At 50.7% G+C, this 24,193-nt stretch overlaps 1 protein-coding gene across 3 annotated transcripts in view; it reads left to right on the top strand.

Moving 5' to 3' along the window:
* COX10 (cytochrome c oxidase assembly factor heme A:farnesyltransferase COX10) overlaps positions 1–24,193 on the top strand; it is a 1,230,266-nt gene that overhangs the window by 961,614 nt on the left and 244,459 nt on the right. For all 3 annotated transcript variants that reach the window (XM_068263380.1, XM_068263379.1, XM_068263381.1), the window contains one exon: positions 6,169–6,405. The gene's annotated coding sequence lies outside the window, so the exon portion shown is untranslated. The remainder of the gene's footprint in view (positions 1–6,168; positions 6,406–24,193) is intronic.

Raw genomic sequence — 24,193 nt, 5'->3', positions numbered from 1 at the left:
TTTTCTTAAATGAGCATTATCCCCGGTCTCAACAACATAACCAGTTCATTTGTGAAGCTCTTGAACTGGTGCTGAGCCTAAATTGCTTCTCCTTTGATGGTCGGTTCTACCGCCAGATCAGGGGCACGTCGATGGGGGCGTCCTGTGCCCCAGCATATGCCTGTCTTCATCTTGGGCTCTGGGAGCGGCGGGACGTGTACCCCTTGGACCTCTTCCGAGAGCATGTTGTCTTCTGGTTGAGGTTCATAGACGACGTGCTCCTGGTCTGGCGGGGGACCGAGGTCCAATTGGATAGATTTGTGGAGAAGTTACAATGTAACCCACGAAATATACGCTTAACATATCAGCATGATAAAGAGATGTTGTCGTTCTTAGACTTGATGGTGAAAAAACAAGAAGGAAGGTTGGTGACCTGCACATTCCGTAAACCAACAGCTGGAAACACCTTGCTGCATTATTCCAGTTATCATCTTCCCTCACAAAAAAGAGCCATTCCAAAAGGCCAGTTTACAAGAATAAAATGCAATTGTTCACAGAACAATGACTTTTGTAGGGAGGTGGGTGAATTAAAAACCCGGTTTAGTGAACGTGGGTATCCTGAATTATTGGTGGAAGAAGCAGCAGCTGTGGTGTCTGAAAAAGATAGGGACTCATTAATTGTAATGAAAAATAAATCCCCCTCTTCAGGAGATGATGTAATAAGGTTTGTAACTAATTTTGGGCCCTATTGGTTTGACTTGCAAAAATCGTTCCAAAAGCACTGGCATGTCCTTATGCTTGATAATGAAATCAAAAAAAGAGTAGGAGAGAGACCCTTTATGACTGCTCGTAGAGCTAAAAATCTAAAGGATCATTTTGTTAGATCTGAATTCCATTCCACAAAACCTGCAACATGGTTAGACAGATATCCAAAAAGAGAGGGAATGTTCCCCTGTGGGTCATGTGTCAATTGTAGGTATGTGGAGAGGACTAAAATCTTTACTAATCATGATGGTACAATGTCCTTTGATATACGGGACAATATAAATTGTAATTCAACACGAGTTGTGTATTGTATTAGATGTCCCTGTAATCTCCTATATATAGGGAAAACGAAGAATCGTTTAAGTAAACGTATTGGAGATCATGTTGGAAATATTCGTAATGGAGATCTGGACAGCCCCCTGGGGAAACACTTTAGGGACCACCATGATGGCAAACCGGACGGATTGAGATTTAAGGGCATTATAAAACAACATGTACCTTTTCGAGGAGGCGATATCGAGAAGGATTTGTATAAAATCGAGCAAACTTGGATTTATCGCCTAGGAACTCTGATCCCAAGAGGACTGAACACTGACCTTAATTTGGTTCACTTTTTTGTGATCTGTTATAGCAGTCCCTGTTTCAGTATATAAGCGCAAGTGCAAAGGATATTCAAAATGAAATCACATCACAATATGCAATTTTTATAACTGCAGTTCCTTCCTGATATGGGAGTAATGTTTAAATCAAAATATGAAAGGAGTACATTAAGGAAAATAAAAAACGGCATATTCCCCTGCAAGCAATTCCGCACTGTGTAGGAAAAGTACATAGGAGCGCATTGAAGTGTGCTGCCAATGAGAAATAAGAATGGAGGCGGAGCTTGTGAGACACAATACAAGAGGATGAATGGTCGGACTGGCCGTCACTCGCTACCTTGAGAAAGCCCCGTGGGCGGGGCGAAACACGTCGGTAGGCGTGGCTACCGCAGGAGTGCTCGCGCTGGTCCACCACGAGTAACGCCAGCACGCTGAGCCCAAACTCCATCACAGCAGCCGGAGACCCCGAGACGCATGGTGCAGCCAATTGCTCCCCGGACAAGTGACATCTTCAGCGCAGTTTTGTAGACATCTGACCCAGTGCACTGACGGTCAAGAGGCTATGTGAGCCGGAGCTCACCACCTGATGCGCAAGTATAGAAAAAGCATATTGCAGCTCAAAGAGGATATGGTGTTATGCTCTGATCCATCAGCTTACCGTTTGCCCATCTGGTGAGATGTTAAGAATTTCCATACATCAGCAGCTGGTTGAATAGTCCAGGATTATGGGACTTGGTTTACCATAAGGTGTTCTAAGGCAGTGTTTCCCAACCTTTTCCGGCCCGGGGAACACTGTCTGACCAAATTTTTCTCCGGGGAGGGGCGATGCGGCCCCCGGTTGTTTGCGCGACCTAGTGGACAGTGCCGCTATGGGGGGGGGGGCTGGGGTGCGGCTGCATAGCTGGCATAGTTGCCCCAGTGTAGGGAGTTTAGTTGCCTCAGTATAGTGCCCCAGTATAGCCAGTATAGTGCCCCAGTATAGTGCCCCAGTATAGCCAGAATAGTGCCCCAGTATAGCCCCCCAGTATAGCTAGTATAGTGCCCCAGTATAGCCAGTATAGTGCCCCAGTATAGCCAGTATAGTACCCCAGTATAGCCCCCCAGTATAGCCAGTATTGTGCCCCAGTATAGCTAGTATAGTGCCCCAGAATAGTGCCCCAGTATAGTGCCCCAGTATAGCCAGTATAGTGCCCCAGTATAGCTAGTATAGTGCCCCAGTATAGCCAGTATAGTGCCCCAGTATAGCCAGTATAGTACCCCAGTATAGCCCCCCCAGTATAGCCAGTATTGTGCCCCAGTATAGCTAGTATAGTGCCCCAGAATAGTGCCCCAGTATAGCCAGTTTAGTGCCCCAGTATAGCCCCCCAGTATAGCTAGTATAGTGCCCCAGTATAGCCAGTTTAGTGCCCCAGTATAGTGCCCCAGTATAGCCAGTAAAGTGCCCCAGTATAGCCAGTTTAGTGCCCCAGTATAGTGCCCCAGTATAGCCAGTATAGTGCCCCAGTATAGCCCCCCAGTATAGCTAGTATAGTGCCCCAGTATAGCCAGTTTAGTGCCCCAGTATAGTGCCCCAGTATAGCCAGTATAGTGCCCCAGTATAGCCAGTTTAGTGCCCCAGTATAGTGCCCCAGTATAGCCAGTATAGTGCCCCAGTATAGCCCCCCAGTATAGCTAGTATAGTGCCCCAGTATAGCCAGTTTAGTGCCCCAGTATAGTGCCCCAGTATAGCCAGTATAGTGCCCCAGTATAGCCAGTTTAGTGCCCCAGTATAGTGCCCCAGTATAGCCAGTATAGTGCCCCAGTATAGCCCCCCAGTATAGCTAGTATAGTGCCCCAGTATAGCCAGTTTAGTGCCCCAGTATAGTGCCCCAGTATAGCCAGTATAGTGCCCCAGTATAGCCAGTTTAGTGCCCCAGTATAGTGCCCCAGTATAGCCAGAATAGTGCCCCAGTATAGCCCCCCAGTATAGCTAGTATAGTGCCCCGGTATAGCCAGAATAGTGCCCCAGTATAGCTAGAATAGTGCCCCAGTATAGCCAGTTTAGTGCCCCAGGATAGCCAGTATAGTACCCCAAAATAGTGCCCCAGTATAGCTAGAATAGTGCCCCAGTATAGCCAGTTTAGTGCCCCAGGATAGCTAGAATAGTGCCCCAGTATAGCCAGTTTAGTGCCCCAGGATAGCCAGTATAGTACCCCAGAATAGTGCCCCAGTATAGCTAGAATAGTGCCCCAGTATAGCCAGTTTAGTGCCCCAGGATAGCCAGTATAGTACCCCAGAATAGTGCCCCAGTATAGTGCCCCAGGATAGCCAGTATAGTACCCCAGAATAGTGCCCCAGTATAGTGCCCCAGTATAGCCCCCCAGTATAGCTAGTATAGTGCCCCAGTATAGCCAGTTTAGTGCCCCAGTATAGTGCCCCAGTATAGCCAGTATAGTGCCCCAGTATAGCCAGTTTAGTGCCCCAGTATAGTGCCCCAGTATAGCCAGTATAGTGCCCCAGTATAGCCCCCCAGTATAGCTAGTATAGTGCCCCAGTATAGCCAGTTTAGTGCCCCAGTATAGTGCCCCAGTATAGCCAGTATAGTGCCCCAGTATAGCCAGTTTAGTGCCCCAGTATAGTGCCCCAGTATAGCCAGTATAGTGCCCCAGTATAGCCCCCCAGTATAGCTAGTATAGTGCCCCAGTATAGCCAGTTTAGTGCCCCAGTATAGCCAGTATAGTGCCCCAGTATAGCCAGTTTAGTGCCCCAGTATAGTGCCCCAGTATAGCCAGAATAGTGCCCCAGTATAGCCCCCCAGTATAGCTAGTATAGTGCCCCGGTATAGCCAGAATAGTGCCCCAGTATAGCTAGAATAGTGCCCCAGTATAGCCAGTTTAGTGCCCCAGGATAGCCAGTATAGTACCCCAAAATAGTGCCCCAGTATAGCTAGAATAGTGCCCCAGTATAGCCAGTTTAGTGCCCCAGGATAGCTAGAATAGTGCCCCAGTATAGCCAGTTTAGTGCCCCAGGATAGCCAGTATAGTGCCCCAGTATAGCCCCCCAGTATAGCTAGAATAGTGCCCCAGTATAGCCAGTTTAGTGCCCCAGGATAGCCAGTATAGTGCCCCAGTATAGCCCCCCAGTATAGCTAGAATAGTGCCCCAGTATAGCCAGTTTAGTGCCCCAGGATAGCCAGTATAGTGCCCCAGTATAGCCCCCCAGTATAGCTAGAATAGTGCCCCAGTATAGCCAGTTTAGTGCCCCAGGATAGCCAGTATAGTACCCCAGAATAGTGCCCCAGTATAGTGCCCCAGGATAGCCAGTATAGTACCCCAGAATAGTGCCCCAGTATAGTGCCCCAGTATAGTGCCTCCCGCCCGTCCCTGCGGCCGCCGCTGTTATTACCTTGTTAACAGCGGCCGCTCTCCCCTCTCCGGCGCGTGTATATTCAAGCAGCGTATCTCCGGCTGCTCTGTGTGATGCACTGATGCGGAAGAAAGGAGGGCAGCGGCTTCCTGTAACGGCAATATGTATCGCCGTTACTATGGTAACCGAGCCCTGCCTCCTTCCGCATCAGTGCATCACACAGAGCAGCCGGAGATACGCTGCTAGCATATACATGGTCTGGAGAGGGGAGAGCGGCCGCTGCTAAGGTAATAACAGCGGCGGCCGCAGGGACGGGCGGGAGGGGGGATAAGAGCACGGCACACCAGGCAACGTTCCGCGGCACACTAGCGGTTGGGAAACACTGTTCTAAGGAAATGATCTCCGCGCAGTGAGGATCGACAGTGAACCTACATCTCACAGTGTGTGTGGTGATTGGTGGTGGCTGAGGACCAAATTGATCCGGTCATAGTGTGGTGGTGTTTTTTGCATAGGCTGAGGCTGGGTGATTATACCGCACGGACCTATGGATCTGGTCCCTCATAGTAACAGTAAGCACTCCTGGCCAGGTAGATGTTTTTAATTGTGTTGATTTTATGTGATGTGTTACAACAGCATGCAGCTAAGGCAAATATTAAAAGGAATAATGTGCATGAGACAGCAGGTTTATTTTTATTGATTTTGCGTGATATAGTACATTACCTGACTGGCTCCTTGAAATAAGTTGTACAAACATAATAAGAGGTGGCTCTCCGGAATTCTTTTGTGTAATGCCTTCCGACAGCTTACCGCCAGCCTACAGTGGGAGATCTCCGCTTTGCTATCCCAGCTGCCAAAATTTTTATGAATGACCACCCGGAAGTCTAAAATACTGATGCGGTATTTTCCCTCCACAAGTATTTTCGCAACAATGTTTTTATGTATAGAGCCCAATATATACTTGCTTTTTATGATATGCCCCAAAGTCTCAGTATTTTGTGAGAATCCTCCTTCTTTAAGCTGGCCACTAACGGTCCAATTTCTAGCGAAAAATCGTTCGAGCGATCAGAAATTCTGATCGGATTGGTTGTAAATAATCTCCATTGGTGGACACAATCGATTATGAACGAGTGAAAAAAATGTCGCCCAAATGAATTTTCGTCGAACGAAAATTTGGATTTTCTTGGTGGCCGTGATAGATAGGAAGCAATGATTGGTTAGTTGATGGTGTAGTGAACGATTTTTCGTCCGATCAGAATTTCTGATCGCTCGAACGATTTTTTTGCTAGAAATTGGACCATTAGTGGCCAGCTTTAGGAAATACACAGGAGAAACTGTTTTTATTGTATGATTTATATTTTTTCAGTTGCATTTGTATTTTACATTCAGCTATATTGGGTTTTTTTTATGTTTGACTTTATGAGTAATGTGCCAATATGTGACTGCTTGTAGCATTGAGCACCTGTCATTTTAATGTTTTTAGGCGCTGAAATTTGGCCCGAGGAAGTGAGCCGAACGTGCTCTCGTAACTCATCTGTCCGGGCCCTCAATTATGCTGTGCACTCTGGTCTTCATCCTTGCAGTGGTGCCTCTCCTCCCAGATCCAGCGCATGTTATTACGTAATAATATATGCCGCCATCCAAGTCACTGAGAAGATGCGACTAACAGGGCTGAAGACAGGAGAGCAGGAATAACAGAGGAGCATGCCTGCCTAGACAGGTGAGTCACTATGCTGGCACAAACAGTCCCAGGGACCACGATATGGGGGGCTGGCAGTATCCAGGTTGCCCCCATGGAAGCACTGGCTATTCAAAACTATTTTAAGATAACATAAAGTGAACCTGAGATGGGTCACTATTGCTCATTTATACTTACCTGGGGCTTCCTCCTGCCCCAAGGGCAGCACTGAGTCTCTCGCCATCCTCTTAGACCTCTCTGTTCAGCCACTACAACTCCTGGTAATCTGAGCAGATGAAGGCTTCTGCGCATGCGTGGCTGGGCCGCACATGCACCCCTCATCTCACTCCTGTCCCCTGGAGCATTCTGCGCTTACACAGTAGTACTGCGCAGGTGTAGAACGCTAGCACGGCGAGGGTGCGCGCACAGCTGAGCCACGCATGCACAGGAGCCCTCGACTGACTGGATTATCGGGAGTCGTACCGCCAGAACGGAGTGGCTGAAGAGGGTCGCGAGGGAAGCCACAGTGCTTATGGGGCTGGAGGAAGCCCCAGGTAAGTATAAATTAGCGATAGTTTTCCAGTTCTGGTACACTTTAAAGCTTTGGTTTGTAAAAGTGTAAAATTGAACCGAATCACAAAAGGGCCAGGAAAGTGTATGGAGGTTTTCAGGGACCCGGAGTTCCTCTTTAAGCATGTGTATCCAACAACTACGGAGTGGAGACACTAAGAATGAAACGCCTACTGAAGGGTAAGCTGGGCCCTCCCTGCCCCGGGCACCACAGCAGCTGGCATAGCTACACCTCTGCCCCCATCTCATATATAAAACCAATCTTTATATTTTATCCCCATTACAATAACGTCTTTCCGATTACACCCAGCAGCTGCGGGGATTAGCATAGTATGTCCACAGCACGGCAATCACCATCAGCTGACGTCACCCGCATTAGTCAGCGAATGCACGCAAAGCTTGGCGTCACCATACAAGGCTATAAGCGAGAGCTTGGCTGGTCACAGGCCACGGCCTCCTCTAATCAGAAGACAGGTCAGCTTTAATATCTCGCCAGCGGCCGGCTGGGCCCGTTCCAGGGAGGGAGACGTTTGATGTCCGGCTCGTCATACTGATGCGTATCAATCGTCTGGACTCGTCATTGCGCTGAACGCCTAATTTCCCCGCATTGAATCAATCATTGCATCTCGCTCCAGCTCCCTTGCCACATGCTCCGCCTGTCTGTGCGCTGTCTGGCTTCTGATCATCTGTCCGCTCACATCCCCAATTCAGTGGATTTACAGGGAAATAAAAGGAAATGTGCTAAAAACTCCACATTCCTGAGTCACACGGCTTCACTGATTGCTGCTGCGCACAGACTGAGCTGGAGAGAATAATCCACTGCTTGAGATGACCCAAAAACTCCAATACAGAGAAAAACTAACCAGAAATGTCCAGTCATAGCTCCCAACTGCCCCTTCTCCAGAGAGTCTCTCTTTGGGAACCCAATCCCTCTTTTCTCCTCATTTGTCCCTCATTCATGACTCATGTACAGATCTACAGTGGTGTGAAAAACTATTTGCCCCCTTCCTGCATGTTTGTCACACTTAAATGTTTCTGCTCATCAAAAACCGTTAACTATTAGTCAAAGATAACATAATTGAACACAAAATTCAGTTTTAAATGATGGTTTTTATTATTTAGTGAGAAAAAAACTCCAAATCTACATGGCCCTGTGTGAAAAAGTGATTGCCCCCCCTTGTTAAAAAATAACTTAACTGTGGTTTATCACACCTGAGTTCAATTTCTGTAGTCAGCCCCAGGCCTGATTACTGCCACACCTGTTTCAATCAAGAAATCACTTAATTAGGAGCTATCTGACACAGAGAAGTAGACCAAAAGGACCTCAAAAGCTAGACCTCATGCCAAGATCCAAAGAAATTCAGGAACAAATGAGAACAAAAGTACTGTAATTAAGATCTATCAGTCTGGTAAAGGTTATAAAGCCATTTCTAAAGCTTTGGGACTCCAGCGAACCACAGTGAGAGCCATTATCCACAAATGGCACAGACATGGAACAGTGATGAACCTTCCCAGGAGTGGCCGGCCGACCAAAATTACCCCAAGAGCGCGGAGAAAACTCATCCGAGAGGCCGCAGAAGACCCCAGGACAACATCTAAAGAGCTGCAGGCCTCACTTGCCTCAATCAAAGTCAGTGTTCACAACTCCACCATAAGAAAGAGACTGGGCAAAAACGGCCTGCATGGCAGATATCCAAGGCGCAAACCACTTTTAATCAAAAAGAACATTAAAGGCCCGGTTCACATTAGCAGTTGTTTGCCAAACGGACCGGATGACCTGACCGGATCCGGACCGGATCCGGATCGGAACCGTACGGTTCTGATCCGGATCCGATCCGGATCCGGTCAGGTTGCATCAGGTGGTAATCAGGATGCGATCCGGATCCGTTTGGCAAAGTTAACGTAAAAAAAAAAAAAATGTTGGGGTCTGGGAGGTCAGCAGAAGGGGGACCTCACTGGCGAACTCAGGGGGCTATTCCGGGTGTCTGGAACCTCCCCCCTGCACTGAGCTGTGTATTCAGCCAAGGAAGCACGCATAATATAAACAGCCTCATTCTCCCTCCCTTCTTACTTCTGGTGCCTCCCTCCAGCTAATAGAATGAGAGAGGCAGCCGAGCTTCCCTCACAACCCTCACAAGAAGATGCAGCCTACAGTGAGAGAATGTTGATTATGGAGTCCTGGACTCTCCACAGCACAGAAGTGTCAGACATGATGAAATTAGAGTGCAGGCAAGCTGGTAAATATGTACAGCATGATGCAGAGCTTGCCTGGACTCAGGGTCTGTGGGCAAACATCTGTCTGGTCTCTCCCCATTGTTATAATGACTGCATGTGTGGATAAGGTGTGGATAACAAGCTGAAAAGTTTTTGACAGTCCCTAGACTCCAGGAGGGCTTCTTTCTGACTTGTGTGAGAGACTGACAGGGACAGGAGTCCGATTACAGGCAAGTAGCCTGTGTGATGTGGGACTTCAATACAGATAAGTTCTCTGCTCCATCTCCGGGGCTATTCTCAATTTCTCCACTCCTCTCTCTGGGCTAGTGCAACGCCAAAATGACAATAGCAATCGCTAGCAATTTGTGAGTGTGATTTTGTGAAGTGATTTTCAGAGCGATTTTTGAATGAATTGCTCAAAAACATGCTACATGCAGTATACCTGCGATTTTGAAAAAATCACAACGCTGCTGTGGGAACACCCACATAGGGTAACATTAGCCAAGCGCTTTTCAAATCACTGTTGATTTGAAAAACGCTCAGAAGCACTCTTGGTGTGCACCAGTTCTCCCTCATTCACCTTTGTTTCCCTCTTCCCCTAGTGCTGGCTGGCTGACTGTGTGTTCTTGTCTTACAGGAAAGCTAAATAAAAGTGCAATCCTGGTGAGGCAAAATATTATTATTTGGTATTTATGTAGCGCCGACATCTTCCGCAGATGCATATATCCCTGCATCATATGGGTATCGCTTGCGCTATGTGAAACTATGTAGCATATTCCACTGAATTGTCCAAACTAAGTCTATCTCCTGTTCCTCTCTTGGGGAGTTGTTCCAGCGCTGTACCCCGTTCACATTTGCTGCTACCAGAAGCCCTCAGAAACACTAGTGTCCTTGAGTACTTCCAAAGATAGGCAGCTCCGTAATACGCCAGCGCACTTTTGTGCATGGGCAGTATGGAGCCACCTGTATTCGGAAGCACTCGGGACATACGTGCTTCTGGACCTTTCAGGAACCCCCCCCTTAAAAATCCTGCGTTTGCCCCTGGACCTGTGGAATCAGGCCCTCTGCTGTTTAGCACTCACCTCCACCTCCGACATGCTGCCAACATCCTGCCAACACCTCCAGCTCGTGCTGCTCCACTCCAAAATGCTTGCCCATGTGTCCCCAGCCAATATCGCTGCAAAAATCCGCATAGGAAGTGGGGTAGAACATCCGGATTTCTCAGCCAGTGTGTTGTGCGGCCTCCGGTTCCCATTTGTTTGTATTGGCCGGATGGTGCAGTCCGGCTCCGCCCCGGATACGGCTGCCGGAGGGGCCGGATGAAAAAATAGCGCATGTTGGAACGGAGGCCGGAGTCCGGCCCGGATCCGGTCCGGCTCCGGTTCTGCAGAACGGACCCATGTGAACGGACGCATAGGCTTTAATTGCTATGCCGTGCGTCCGTTCCGTCCGTTCTGCAGGCGGTGCGGCTCCGGCACGGCGATTCCGGAGGGCCACCGCAAGTGTGAACCGGGCCTAAGACTCATCTCAATTTTGCTAAAAAACATCTCAATGATTGCCAAGACTTTTTGGAAAATACCGTGTGGACCGACGAGACAAAAGTTGAACCTTTTGGAAGGTGCGTGTCCCATTACATCTGGCGTAGAAGTAACACAGCATTTCAGCAAAAGAACATCATACCAACAGTAAAATATGGTGGTGGTAGTGTGATGGTCTGGGGTTGTTTTGCTGCTTCAGGACCTGGAAGGCTTGCTGTGATAGATGGAACCATGAATTCTACGGTCTACCAAAAAATCCTGAAGGACAATGTCCGGCCATCTGTTTGTCAACTCAAGCTGAAGCGATCTTGGGTGCTGCAGCAGGACAATGACCCAAAACACACCAGCAAATTCACCTCTGAATGGCTGAAGAAAAACAAAATGAAGACTTTGGAGTGGCCTAGTCAAAGTCCTGACCTGAATCCTATTGAGATGTTGTGGCATGACCTTAAAAAGGTGGTTTATGCTAGAAAACCCTCAAATAAAGCTGAATTACAACAATTCTGCAAAGATGAGTGGGCCAAAATTCCCCCAGAGCACTGTAAAAGACTTGTTGCAAGTTATTGCAAACGCTTGATTGCAGTTATTGCTGCTAAGGGTGGCCCAACCAGTTATTATGTTCAGAGGGGAATTTCTTTTTCACACAGGGCCATGTAGGTTTTGAGTTTTTTTTCTCACTAAATAATAAAAACCATCATTTAAAACTGCATTTTGTGTTCAATTATGTTATCTTTGACTAATAGTTAACGGTTTTTGATGAGCAGAAACATTTAAGTGTGACAAACATGCAAAAGAATAAGAAATCAGGAAGGGGGCAAATAGTTTTTCACACCACTGTATGTAAATATATGTAGTTTACTAATGAAAAATGTGTTTAAAGGCCAACTGAAGTAAGAAGAATATAGAGGCTGCCATATTTATTTCATTTTAAAGTGAACCTAAAGTCAATTAAAAAAAAACGAGATGAACTCACCTGGGGCTTCCCTCAGCCCCCTGCAGACGATCGGTGCCCTCGCAGCTCCGCTCCGATGTCCCAGGACCCGCCGGCGAGCACTTCCGGTTTGGCCGTCACCGGCCGACAGGGATGGGAACGCGAGTGATTGTTCGCGTTCCCAGCCTGTATATCGCCCCCTATGCTGCTATTGCGACCTCCTGGCCGTCACCAGCATAGGGGGCGATATACAGGCTGGGAACGCGAACAATCACTCGCGTTCCCATCCCTGTCGGCCGGTGACGGCCAAACCGGAAGTGCTCGCCGGCGGGTCCTGGGACATCGGAGCGGAGCTGCGAGGGCACCGATCGTCTGCAGGGGGCTGAGGGAAGCCCCAGGTGAGTTAATCTCGTTTTTTTTTAAGTGACTTTAGGTTCACTTTAAAGTGGACCTGAACTCTTGCACAGGACAGAAGGAAAGCATAGAGAAATGCACCCTGTACATATTTAGAGAGTTTAGCCTGTCTAATCCCCCCTCATTTGTGTCTTATCACAAATTGTAATTTCACCTCTCCCATGTCACATGACTGCCAATGGCAGAGATGGCAGATAAGCTCATTTGAAAGCACAGGATGTTAACCCTATGTCTGCCTCCATGAACCAGGAAGTAGAAACAGTGCAGATTTATTTTAGGATTTGTCTGAGCTGCTACAAAGAAATGTTTTTTGTTTGAAGGTTATTAAGCTGTTGTGTATATTTTAAAGCAGAGAGGACATTCTGAGTTCAGGTCCGCTTTAAACAACGCCAGTTGCCACAAGCAGCCCTGCTGATCTATTTGGTTGCAGTAGTATCTGAATCACACTAGAAACAAGCATGCAGCTAATCCAGTCAGACCTCGGTCAGAGCATCTGATCTGCTGCCTGCTTGTTCAGGGGCTATGGCTAAAAGTATGAGAGGCAGAGGATCAGCAGGGCTGCCGGGCAACTGGTATTGCTTAAAAGGGAATAAATATGTCCGCCTCCACATCCCTCTCACTTCAGGTGTCCTTCATAGACTCAGTGGCGTAACAATAGACCCTGCAAGAGATGCAGCCACAGGGAGCCCCATCCTGAGAAACTGACAAGTGAGGGCAAGGAGAAAAAAAACTTTCTGCTGTTTGCACAATTGTTCTAATGACTGCATCTGCTCAGCCACTGATAATGAATCATAAAAAGTTTTGTAGACAAAGATTTGTAGCCAGTCCCTATTCAGTGTGCAGGGGGAGGGGGCCCCATCCAAAGTTTTGCAGGGGGGCCCAGTGATTTCTAGTTACGCCCCTGATTCTAATCGTTATTTCAATCATCAAAGTTGATATATTTCTTATTTTCCGATGTTAAAATGAAGGAAAACAAATGATGATAGAGAGGACCAGCATGGTATGAATTTTAAATCTTCATCTTTTGTTTTCTGGTATCAGTGACTAGGGGTGTGTCGGAGGCGTGTTTAGGGGTGTGGCAGGGGTGTGTTCTAAAGTGTCCCTCTTTCTTCTGTCAAAAAGTTGGGAGGTGTCAAAGTGACTGACTGCATGCGCTTGTGTTAGTTTCTTTGTGGGGTGGTTCGCACCAAGGGAGCTTTTGAGCTCTTCAAAAGCACTTGGCAATGAGATTTTTTTTTTCTCAAACTCAAACGCAGGTCCTGCAGCATGTTGAAGGTGATTATGCATCCATGTAAACTACAGGAAAAATATCAAATTGTGTGGCTTTATTTTGTTGTTTTTTTTTTTTTTTTTTTTGCCAAAAGCTGTTCACTTTCAGGTCAAAGTATACTTCCAGTTTTGGCACAAGAACTACAAAACCGCTAAGCGCAAACGCGTTAAAATTGTTAGGCATAAATAGAAAGTCGCATGGCACATCCCGGAAATTACTACAAAAAGCGCTAAGTGTTTGCGATTACTGCGTCTGTGCCCGACTGCCCAACTGGCGAAGATAACAGGGCATCTACCGGAGGATCTAGGCAGTTAGAGGACAATGAGGGAGCAATCAGCCTGAAGGGAACTGGAGGAAGCCACAGGTATGTATATATTTTTTTCTTTTTGTTGTCTCAGGTACACTTTAAGGTGCATACACACATTGAATTTTGATTGACCAATGGCTGATCAATTGTAGACTTTCATGTAGTGTGACGGCCAACAGACTTTGAATACTATGAACAGATTGTGTAGGTAAGCTATCATACTACATGGGGGGGGGGGGGTTAAATTTGCCAATCAAAATAGGATGTGTGTATGCTTTATGCTTGCACCGCAGTTGTGGCCGCCAGTCGGACAGTAATGCACAGCTTGCTGCGCATTATTCTGATGTAAATAATTGCACCACATTGCAAATGCACCAGTGTGGAAGCACCATTGGAACATAATTATTATATATTACATTATCCATTGTGATGGCACAGGCATAGAGAGAGTGAGAGAGCGAGAGAGGGCATATTGTGCGAGGACCCTGAAGCCTCGTACATGTGTACATTGCCCGCAGGGGGCAGGAGTCAATCCCTCCAGCAACCGTTCAGGGCCAGGTTCTGTACAGATGCATTGCTAGCCTGCAGGCTAACAGCACGGAGTAAGGCTATGGAAGGCTACAATATACTATTTCCACTACAACCTAGTACATCTCTCCCAGTGCAATATACTATTTCCACTACAACCTAGTATATCTCTCCCAGTACAATATACTATTTCCACTACAACCTAGTATGTCTCTCTCAGTGCAATATACTATTTCCACTCCAACGTAGTACGTCTCTCCCAGTGCAATACACTATTTCCACTACAACCTAGTATATCTCTCCCAGTGCAATATACTATTTCCACTACAACCTAGTATATCTCTCCCAGTGCAATATACTATTTCCACTACAACCTAGTATATCTCTCCCAGTGCAATATACTATTTCCACTACAACCTAGTATATCTCTCCCAGTGCAATATACTATTTCCACTACAACCTAGTATATCTCTCCCAGTGCAATACACTATTTCCACTACAACCTAGTATATCTCTCCCAGTGCAATATACTATTTCCCCTTCAACCTAGTATATCTCTCCCAGTGCAATATACTATTTCCCCCACAACCTAGTATATCTCTCCCAGTGCAATATACTATTTCCACTACAACCTAGTATCTCTCTCCCAGTGCAATATACGATTTCCCCCACAACCTAGTATATCTCTCGCAGTGCAATATACTATTTCCACTACAACCTAGTATTTCCTCTACAACCTAGTATATCTCTCCCAGTACAATATACTATTTCCACTACAACCTAGTATATCTCTCCCAGTGCAATATACTATTTCCACTACAACCTAGTATCTCTCTCCCAGTGCAATATACTATTTCCCCCCAAACCTAGTATATCTCTCCCAGTGCAATATACTATTTCCACTACAACCTAGTATATCTCTCCCAGTGCAATATACTATTTCCTCTACAACCTAGTATATCTCTCCCAGTGCAATATACAATTTCCACTACAACCTAGTATATCTCTCCCAGTGCAATATACTATTTCCACTACAACCTAGTATATCTCTTCCAATGGAATATACTATTCCCCTCACAACCTAGAATATCTCTCTAAATGCAATATACTATTTCCCCCACAATCTATTATATCTCCCCCAGTGCAATATACTATTTTCCTCACAACCTAGTATGTCTCTCCCAGTGCAATATACTATTTTCCTCACAACCTAGTATATCTCTTCCAATGCAATATACTATTCCCCCCACAACCTAGTATGTCTCTCTAAATGCAATATACTATTTCCCCCACAATCTATTATATCTCCCCCAGTGCAATATACTATTTTCCTCACAACCTAGTATGTCTCTCCCAGTGCAATATACTATATCTCTTCCAATGCAATAAACTATTTCATGCACAACCTAGTATGTCTCTCCCAGTGCAATATACTAGTTCCCCCACAACCTATTATATTTTTCCCTGTGCAATATACTATTTGCCCTGCAACCTAGTATGTCTCTCCCAGTGCAATATACTATTTCCCCAACAACCTAGTATGTCTCTCCCAGTGCAATATACTATTTCCCCACAACCTAGTATATCTCTCCCAGTGCAATATACTATTTCCCCAATAACCTAGTATGTCTCTCCCAGTGCAATATACTATTTCCCCCACAGCCTAGTATGTCTCTCCCAGTGCAATATACTATTTCCCCACAACCTCGTATATCTTTCCCAGTGCAATATACTATTTCCCCAACAACCTAGTATGTCTCTCCCAGTGCAATATACTATTTCCCCCATAACCTAGTATGTCTGCCATCCTGCTCTGCCTCTCCCATCCTGCTCTGCCTCTCCCATCCTGCTCTGCCTCTGCCCTCCTGCTCTACCTCTGCCCTCCTGCTCTACCTCTGCCATCCTGTTCTGCCTCTGCCCTCCTGCTCTGCCTCTGCCCTCCTGCTCTGCCTCTGCCCTCCTGCTCTGCCTCTGCCCTCCTGCTCTACCTCTGCCATCTTGCTCTACCTCTGCCCTCCTGTTCTGCCTCTGCCATACTGCTCTGCCTCTGCCATCCTGCTCTGCCTCTGCCATCCTGCTCTGCCTCTGCCATCCTGCTCTGCCTCTGCCATCCTGCTCTGCCTGCCATCCTGCTCTGCCTGCCATCCTGTTCTGCCTCTTCCATCCTGTTCTGCCTCTTCCATCCTGCTCTACCTCTGCCATCCTGATCTGCCTCTGCATCTTGCTCTGCCTCTGCCCTCCTGCTCTACCTCTGCCATCCTGCTCTGCCTCTGCCATCCTGCTCTGCCTCTGCCATCCTGCTCTACCTCTGCCATCCTGTTCTACCCCTGCCATCCTGCTCTGCCACTGCCATCCTGCTCTACCTCTGCCATCCAGCTCTACCTCTGCCATCCTGATCTGCCTCTGCCATCCTGCTCTACCTCTGCCATCCTGATCTGCCTCTGCCATCCTGCTCTGCCTCTGCCATCCTGCTCTGCCTCTGCCATCCTGCTCTGCCTCTGCCATCCTGCTCTACCTCTGCCATCCTGCTCTACCCCTGCCATCCTGCTCTACCTCTGCCATCCTGCTCTACCCCTGCCATCCTGCTCTGCCTCTGCCATCCTGCTCTACCTCTGCCATCCTGCTCTACCCCTGCCATCCTACTCTGCCTCTGCCCTCCTGCTCTACCTCTGCCATCCTGATCTGCCTCTGCCATCCTGCTCTACCCCTGCCTTCCTGCTCTACCTCTGCCATCCTGCTCTACCTCTGCCATCCTGCTCTGCCTCTGCCATCCTGCTCTACCTCTGCCATCCTGCTCTACCTCTGCCATCCTGTTCTGCCTCTGCCATCCTGCTCTACCTCTTCCATCCTGCTCTACCTCTGCTCTGCCTCTGCCCTCCTGCTCTGCCTCTGCCCTACTGCTCTACCTCTGCCCTCCTGCTCTACCTCTGCCCTCCTGCTCTGCCTCTGCCATCCTGTTCTGCCTCTGCCATCCTGCTCTGCCTCTGCCATCCTGTTCTGCCTCTGCCACCCTGTTCTGCCTCTGCCATCCTGCTCTACCTCTGCCATCCTGCTCTGTCTCTGCCATCCTGCTCTGCCTCTGCCATCCTGTTCTGCCTCTGCCATCCTGCTCTGCCTCTGCCATCCTGCTCTGCCATCCTGCTCTGCCTCTGCCATCCTGTTCTGCCTCTGCCATCCTGCTCTGCCTCTGCCATCCTGCTCTGCCTCTGCCATCCTGCTCTGCCTGCCATCCTGTTCTGCCTCTTCCATCCTGTTCTGCCTCTTCCATCCTGCTCTACCTCTGCCATCCTGCTCTACCTCTGCCATCCTGTTACACCTCTGCCATCCTGCTCTACCTCTGCCATCCTGATCTGCCTCTGCATCTTGCTCTGCCTCTGCCCTCCTGCTCTACCTCTGCCATCCCGCTCTACCCCTGCCATCCTGCTCTGCCTCTGCCATCCTGCTCTACCTCTGCCATCCAGCTCTACCTCTGCCATCCTGATCTGCCTCTGCCATCCTGCTCTACCTCTGCCATCCTGATCTGCCTCTGCCATCCTGCTCTGCCTCTGCCATCCTGCTCTGCCTCTGCCATCCTGCTCTGCCTCTGCCATCCTGCTCTGCCTCTGCCATCCTGCTCTACCTCTGCCATCCTGCTCTACCCCTGCCATCCTACTCTGCCTCTGCCCTCCTGCTCTACCTCTGCCATCCTGATCTGCCTCTGCCATCCTGCTCTACCCCTGCCTTCCTGCTCTACCTCTGCCATCCTGCTCTACCTCTGCCATCCTGCTCTACCTCTGCCATCCTGCTCTGCCTCTGCCATCCTGCTCTAACTCTGCCATCCTGCTCTACCTCTGCCATCCTGTTCTGCCTCTGCCATCCTGCTCTACCTCTTCCATCCTGCTCTACCTCTGCTCTGCCTCTGCCCTCCTGCTCTGCCTCTGCCCTACTGCTCTACCTCTGCCCTCCTGCTCTACCTCTGCCCTCCTGCTCTGCCTCTGCCATCCTGTTCTGCCTCTGCCATCCTGCTCTGCCTCTGCCATCCTGTTCTGCCTCTGCCACCCTGTTCTGCCTCTGCCATCCTGCTCTACCTCTGCCATCCTGCTCTGTCTCTGCCATCCTGCTCTGCCTCTGCCATCCTGCTCTGCCATCCTGCTCTGCCTCTGCCATCCTGCTCTGCCATCCTGCTCTGCCTCTGCCATCCTGCTCTGCCTCTGCCATCCTGCTCTGTCTCTGCCATCCTGCTCTGCCTCTGCCATCCTGCTCTGCCTCTGCCATCCTGTTCTGCCTCTGCCATCCTGCTCTGCCTCTGCCTTCCTGCTCTGCCTCTGCCATCCTGCTCTGCCTCTGCCATCCTGTTCTGCCTCTGCCATCCTGTTCTGCCTCTGCCTTCCTGCTCTGCCATCCTGCTCTGCCTCTGCCATCCTGCTCTGCCTCTGCCATCCTCTTCTGCCTCTGCCACCCTGTTCTGCCTCTGCCATCCTGCTCTACCTCTGCCATCCTGCTCTGCCTCTGCCATCCTGCTCTGCCTCTGCCAGTCTGCTCTGCCTCTGCCCCCCTGCTCTACCTCTGCCATCCTGCTCTGCCATCCTGCTCTACCTCTGCCATCCTGCTCTACCTCTGCCATCCTGCTCTACCTCTGCCATCCTGCTCAGCCTCTGCCATCCTGCTCTACCACTGCCATCCTGCTCTAACTCTGCCATCCTGTTCTACCTCTGCCATCCTGCTCAGCCATGCTGTTCTGCCTCTGCCATCCTGTTCTGCCTCTGCCATCCTGCTCTGCCTCTGCCATCCTGCTCTACCTCTGCCATTCTGCTCTGCCTCTGCCATCCTGCTCTGTCTCTGCCATCCTGCCCTGCCTCTGCCATCCTGCTCTACCTCTGCCATCCTGCTCTGCCTCTGCCCCCCTGCTCTACCTCTGCCATCCTGCTCTGCCATCCTGCTCTACCTCTGCCATACTGTTCTCCCTCTGCTATCCTGTTCTCCCTCTGCCATCCTGCTCTACCTCTGCCATCCCGCTCTACCTCTGCCATCCCGTTCTACCTCTGCCATCCCGCTCTGCCTCTGCCATCCTGCTCTGCCTCTGCCATCCTGCTCTACCTCTGCCATCCTGTTACACCTCTGCCATCCTGCTCTACCTCTGCCATCCTGCTCTGCCTCTGCCATCCTGCTCTGCCTCTGCCATCCTTTTCTGCCTCTGCCCTCCTGCTCTGCCTCTGCCATCCTGCTCTGCCTTTGCCATCCTTTTCTGCCTCTGCCATCCTGCTCTGCCTCTGCCATTCTGCTCTGCCTCTGCCATCCTGCTCTGCCTCTGCCATCCTGCTCTGCCTCTGCCATCCTGCTCTGCCTCTGCCATCCTGCTCTGCCATCCTGCTCTGCCTCTGCCATCCTGTTCTGCCTCTGCCATCCTGCTCTGCCTCTGCCATCCTGCTCTGCCTCTGCCATCCTGCTCTGTCTCTGCCATCCTGCTCTGCCTCTGCCATCCTGCTCTGCCATCCTGCTCTGCCTCTGCCATCCTGCTCTGCCATCCTGCTCTGCCTCTGCCATCCTGCTTTGCCTCTGCCATCCTGCTCTGTCTCTGCCATCCTGCTCTGCCTCTGCCATCCTGCTCTGCCTCTGCCATCCTGTTCTGCCTCTGCCATCCTGCTCTGCCTCTGCCTTCCTGCTCTGCCTCTGCCATCCTGCTCTGCCTCTGCCATCCTGTTCTGCCTCTGCCATCCTGTTCTGCCTCTGCCTTCCTGCTCTGCCTCTGCCATCCTGCTCTGCCTCTGCCATCCTGCTCTGCCTCTGCCATCCTCTTCTGCCTCTGCCACCCTGTTCTGCCTCTGCCATCCTGCTCTACCTCTGCCATCCTGCTCTGCCATCCTGCTCTGCCTCTGCCAGTCTGCTCTGCCTCTGCCCCCCTGCTCTACCTCTGCCATCCTGCTCTGCCATCCTGCTCTACCTCTGCCATCCTGCTCTACCACTGCCATCCTGCTCTACCTCTGCCATCCTGCTCAGCCTCTGCCATCCTGCTCTACCACTGCCATCCTGCTCTAACTCTGCCATCCTGTTCTACCTCTGCCATCCTGCTCAGCCATGCTGTTCTGCCTCTGCCATCCTGTTCTGCCTCTGCCATCCTGCTCTGCCTCTGCCATCCTGCTCTACCTCTGCCATTCTGCTCTGCCTCTGCCATCCTGCTCTGTCTCTGCCATCCTGCCCTGCCTCTGCCATCCTGCTCTACCTCTGCCATCCTGCTCTGCCTCTGCCCCCCTGCTCTACCTCTGCCATCCTGCTCTGCCATCCTGCTCTACCTCTGCCATACTGTTCTCCCTCTGCTATCCTGTTCTCCCTCTGCCATCCTGCTCTACCTCTGCCATCCCGCTCTACCTCTGCCATCCCGTTCTACCTCTGCCATCCCGCTCTGCCTCTGCCATCCTGCTCTGCCTCTGCCATCCTGCTCTACCTCTGCCATCCTGCTCTACCTCTGCCATCCTGTTACACCTCTGCCATCCTGCTCTACCTCTGCCATCCTGCTCTGCCTCTGCCATCCTGCTCTGCCTCTGCCATCCTGCTCTGCCTCTGCCATCCTGCTCTGCCTCTGCCATCCTGCTCTGCCTCTGCCCTCCTGCTCTGCCTCTGCCATCCTGCTCTGCCTTTGCCATCCTGCTCTGCCTTTGCCCTCCTGCTCTGCCATCCTGCTCTCCCTCTGCCATCCTGCTCTACCTCCGCCCTCCTGCTCTACCTCTGCCATCCTGATCTGCCTCTGCCATCCTGCTCTGCCTCTGCCATCCTGCTCTGCCTCTGCTATCCAGCTCTACCCCTGCCATCCTGCTCTGCCTCTGCCATCCTGCTCTACCTCTGCCATCCTGCTCTACCCCTGCCATCCTACTCTGCCTCTGCCCTCCTGCTCTACCTCTGCCATCCTGATCTGCCTCTGCCATCCTGCTCTACCCCTGCCTTCCTGCTCTACCTCTGCCATCCTGCTCTACCTCTGCCATCCTGCTCTAACTCTGCCATCCTGCTCTACCTCTGCCATCCTGTTCTGCCCCTGCCATCCTGCTCTACCTCTTCCATCCTGCTCTACCTCTGCTCTGCCTCTGCCCTCCTGCTCTGCCTCTGCCCTCCTGCTCTGCCTCTGCCCTTACTGCTCTACCTCTGCCCTCCTGCTCTACCTCTGCCCTCCTGCTCTGCCTCTGCCATCCTGTTCTGCCTCTGCCATCCTGCTCTGCCTCTGCCATCCTGTTCTGCCTCTGCCACCCTGTTCTGCCTCTGCCATCCTGCTCTACCTCTGCCATCCTGCTCTGTCTCTGCCATCCTGCTCTGCCTCTGCCATCCTGCTCTGCCATCCTGCTCTGCCTCTGCCATCCTGCTCTGCCTCTGCCATCCTGCTCTGTCTCTGCCATCCTGCTCTGCCTCTGCCATCCTGCTCTGCCTCTGCCATCCTGTTCTGCCTCTGCCATCCTGCTCTGCCTCTGCCATCCTGCTCTGCCTCTGCCATCCTGTTCTGCCTCTGCCTTCCTGCTCTGCCTCTGCCATCCTGCTCTGCCTCTGCCATCCTGCTCTGCCTCTGCCATCCTGTTCTGCCTCTGCCACCCTGTTCTGCCTCTGCCATCCTGCTCTGCCTCTGCCATCCTGCTCTGCCTCTGCAATCCTGCTCTGCCTCTGCCAGTCTGCTCTGCCTCTGCCCCCCTGCTCTACCTCTGCCATCCTGCTCTACCTCTGCCATCCTGCTCTACCTCTGCCATCCTGCTCTGCCTCTGTCATCCTGCTCAGCCTCTGCCATCCTGCTCTACCACTGCCATCCTGCTCTAACTCTGCCATCCTGTTCTACCTCTGCCATCCTGCTCAGCCATGCTGTTCTGCCTCTGCCATCCTGTTCTGCCTCTGCCATCCTGCTCTGCCTCTGCCATCCTGCTCTACCTCTGCCATTCTGCTCTGCCTCTGCCATCCTGCTCTGCCTCTGCCATCCTGCTCTGCCTCTGCCATCCTGCTCTACCTCTGCCATCCTGCTCTGCCTCTGCCCCCCTGCTCTACCTCTGCCATCCTGCTCTGCCATCCTGCTCTACCTCAGCCATCCTGCTCTGCCTCTGCCATCCTACTCTGCCTCTGCCATCCTGCTCTACCTCTCCCATCCTGTTCTGCCTCTGCCATCCTGTTCTGCCTCTGCCATCCTGTTCTGCCTCTGCCATCCTGCTCTGCCTCTGCCACCCTGCTCTGCCTCTGCCACCCAGCTCTGCCATCCTGCTCTGCCTCCGCCATCCTGCTCTAACTCTGCCATCCTGTTCTCCCTCTGCCATCCTGCTCTACCTCTGCCATCCCGCTCTACCTCTGCCATCCCGTTCTACCTCTGCCATCCCGCTCTACCTCTGCCATCCCGTTCTACCTCTGCCATCCCGCTCTGCCTCTGCCATCCTGCTCTGCCTCTGCCATCCTGCTCTACCTCTGCCATCCTGTTACACCTCTGCCATCCTGCTCTACCTCTGCCATCCTGCTCTGCCTCTGCCATCCTGCTCTGCCTCTGCCATCCTTTTCTGCCTCTGCCATCCTGCTCTGCCTCTGCCATTCTGCTCTGCCTCTGCCATCCTGCTCTGCCTCTGCCATCCTGCTCTGCCTCTGCCCTCCTGCTCTGCCTCTGCCCTCCTGCTCTGCCTCTGCCCTCCTGCTCTGCCTCTGCCATCCTGCTCTACATCTGCCATCCTGCTCTGCCTCTGCCATCCTGCTCTGCCTCTGCCATCCTGCTCTGCCTCTGCCCTCCTGCTCTGCCTCTGCCATCCTTTTCTGCCTCTGCCATCCTGCTCTACCTCTGCCATCCTGCTCTGCCTCTGCCATCCTGCTCTGCCTCTGCTATCCTTTTCTGCCTCTGCCATCCTGCTCTGCCTCTGCCATTCTGCTCTGCCTCTGCCATCCTGCTCTGCCTCTGCCATCCTGCTCTGCCTCTGCCCTCCTGCTCTGCCTCTGCCATTCTGCTCTGCCTCTGCCCTCCTGCTCTGCCTCTGCCATCCTGCTCTGCCTCTGCCATCCTGCTCTGCCATCCTGCTCTCCCTCTGCCATCCTGCTCTACATCCGCCCTCCTGCTCTGCCTCTGCCCTCCTGCTCTCCCTCTGCCATCCTGCTCTACCTCTGCCATGCCATCCTGCTCTACCTCTGCCCTCCTGCTCTGCCTCTGCCCTCCTGCTCTCCCTCTGCCATCCTGTCCTACCTCTGCCATCCTGCTCTACCTCTGCCATATTGTTTACATCAGCCACTGGGCACACCCTTTCTCTGACAGACCTGTGGCAGGATGTGTTGTTTTTTGACAGGCTTGTGAGTTTTTGCAGCTGAAAGACGATGATAAATGTTCTTCGCTGTTTTTTTTTCTGGGAAACGGGTTACCAATTAATCACATGTAACACTCCGCCACAGCACTGCTAATGTCTGCCTGATGAGATTGTAAACTTAATGAGTTTCCCTTGTTGTCTTCAGCAAATTAGCTGCGAGTAGAAGGAGCTTACGGACAATTTCTTCTCTTATCGGAATGTGGAGAGAAATAAGCCACAAGCAAGCAGGCCCTCCTGTTAATTAATATGTGACAACCCAACATGCTAATGACTCAACCAGGACATATCCCTATAGGATGGAATGACGATTAGTGATGAGCTCAGTGCAAACACCGCTGCTCGTCCTTCCAATAGCAGCTCAATGGGAACCTGTGTGGACCCAAATGTACGGACCCTTTATTAGGAACACCATACTAATACTGGGCAGGGCCCCCCTTTATTAGGAACACTATACTAATACTGGGCAGGGCTTCCCTTTATTAGGAACACTATACTAATACTGGGCAGGGCCTCCCTTTATTAGGAACACTATACTAATACTGGGCAGGGTCTCCCTTTATTAGGAACACTATACTAATACTGGGCAGGGTCTCCCTTTATTAGGAACACTATACTAATACTAGGCAGGGTCTCCCTTTATTAGGAACACTATACTAATACTGGGCAGAGCCTCCCTTTATTAGGAACACTATACTAATACTGGGCAGGGCCTCCCTTTATTAGGAACACTATACTAATACTGGACAAGGCCTCCCTTTATTAGGAACACTATACTAATACTGG

This window comes from Hyperolius riggenbachi, chromosome 12 (assembly GCF_040937935.1).
Source record: "Hyperolius riggenbachi isolate aHypRig1 chromosome 12, aHypRig1.pri, whole genome shotgun sequence".
In the NCBI taxonomy this organism is placed as follows: domain Eukaryota; kingdom Metazoa; phylum Chordata; class Amphibia; order Anura; family Hyperoliidae; genus Hyperolius; species Hyperolius riggenbachi.
The sequence above is the reverse complement of the archived record's forward strand: the minus strand, read 5'-3'. Positions and strand labels throughout refer to the sequence as shown.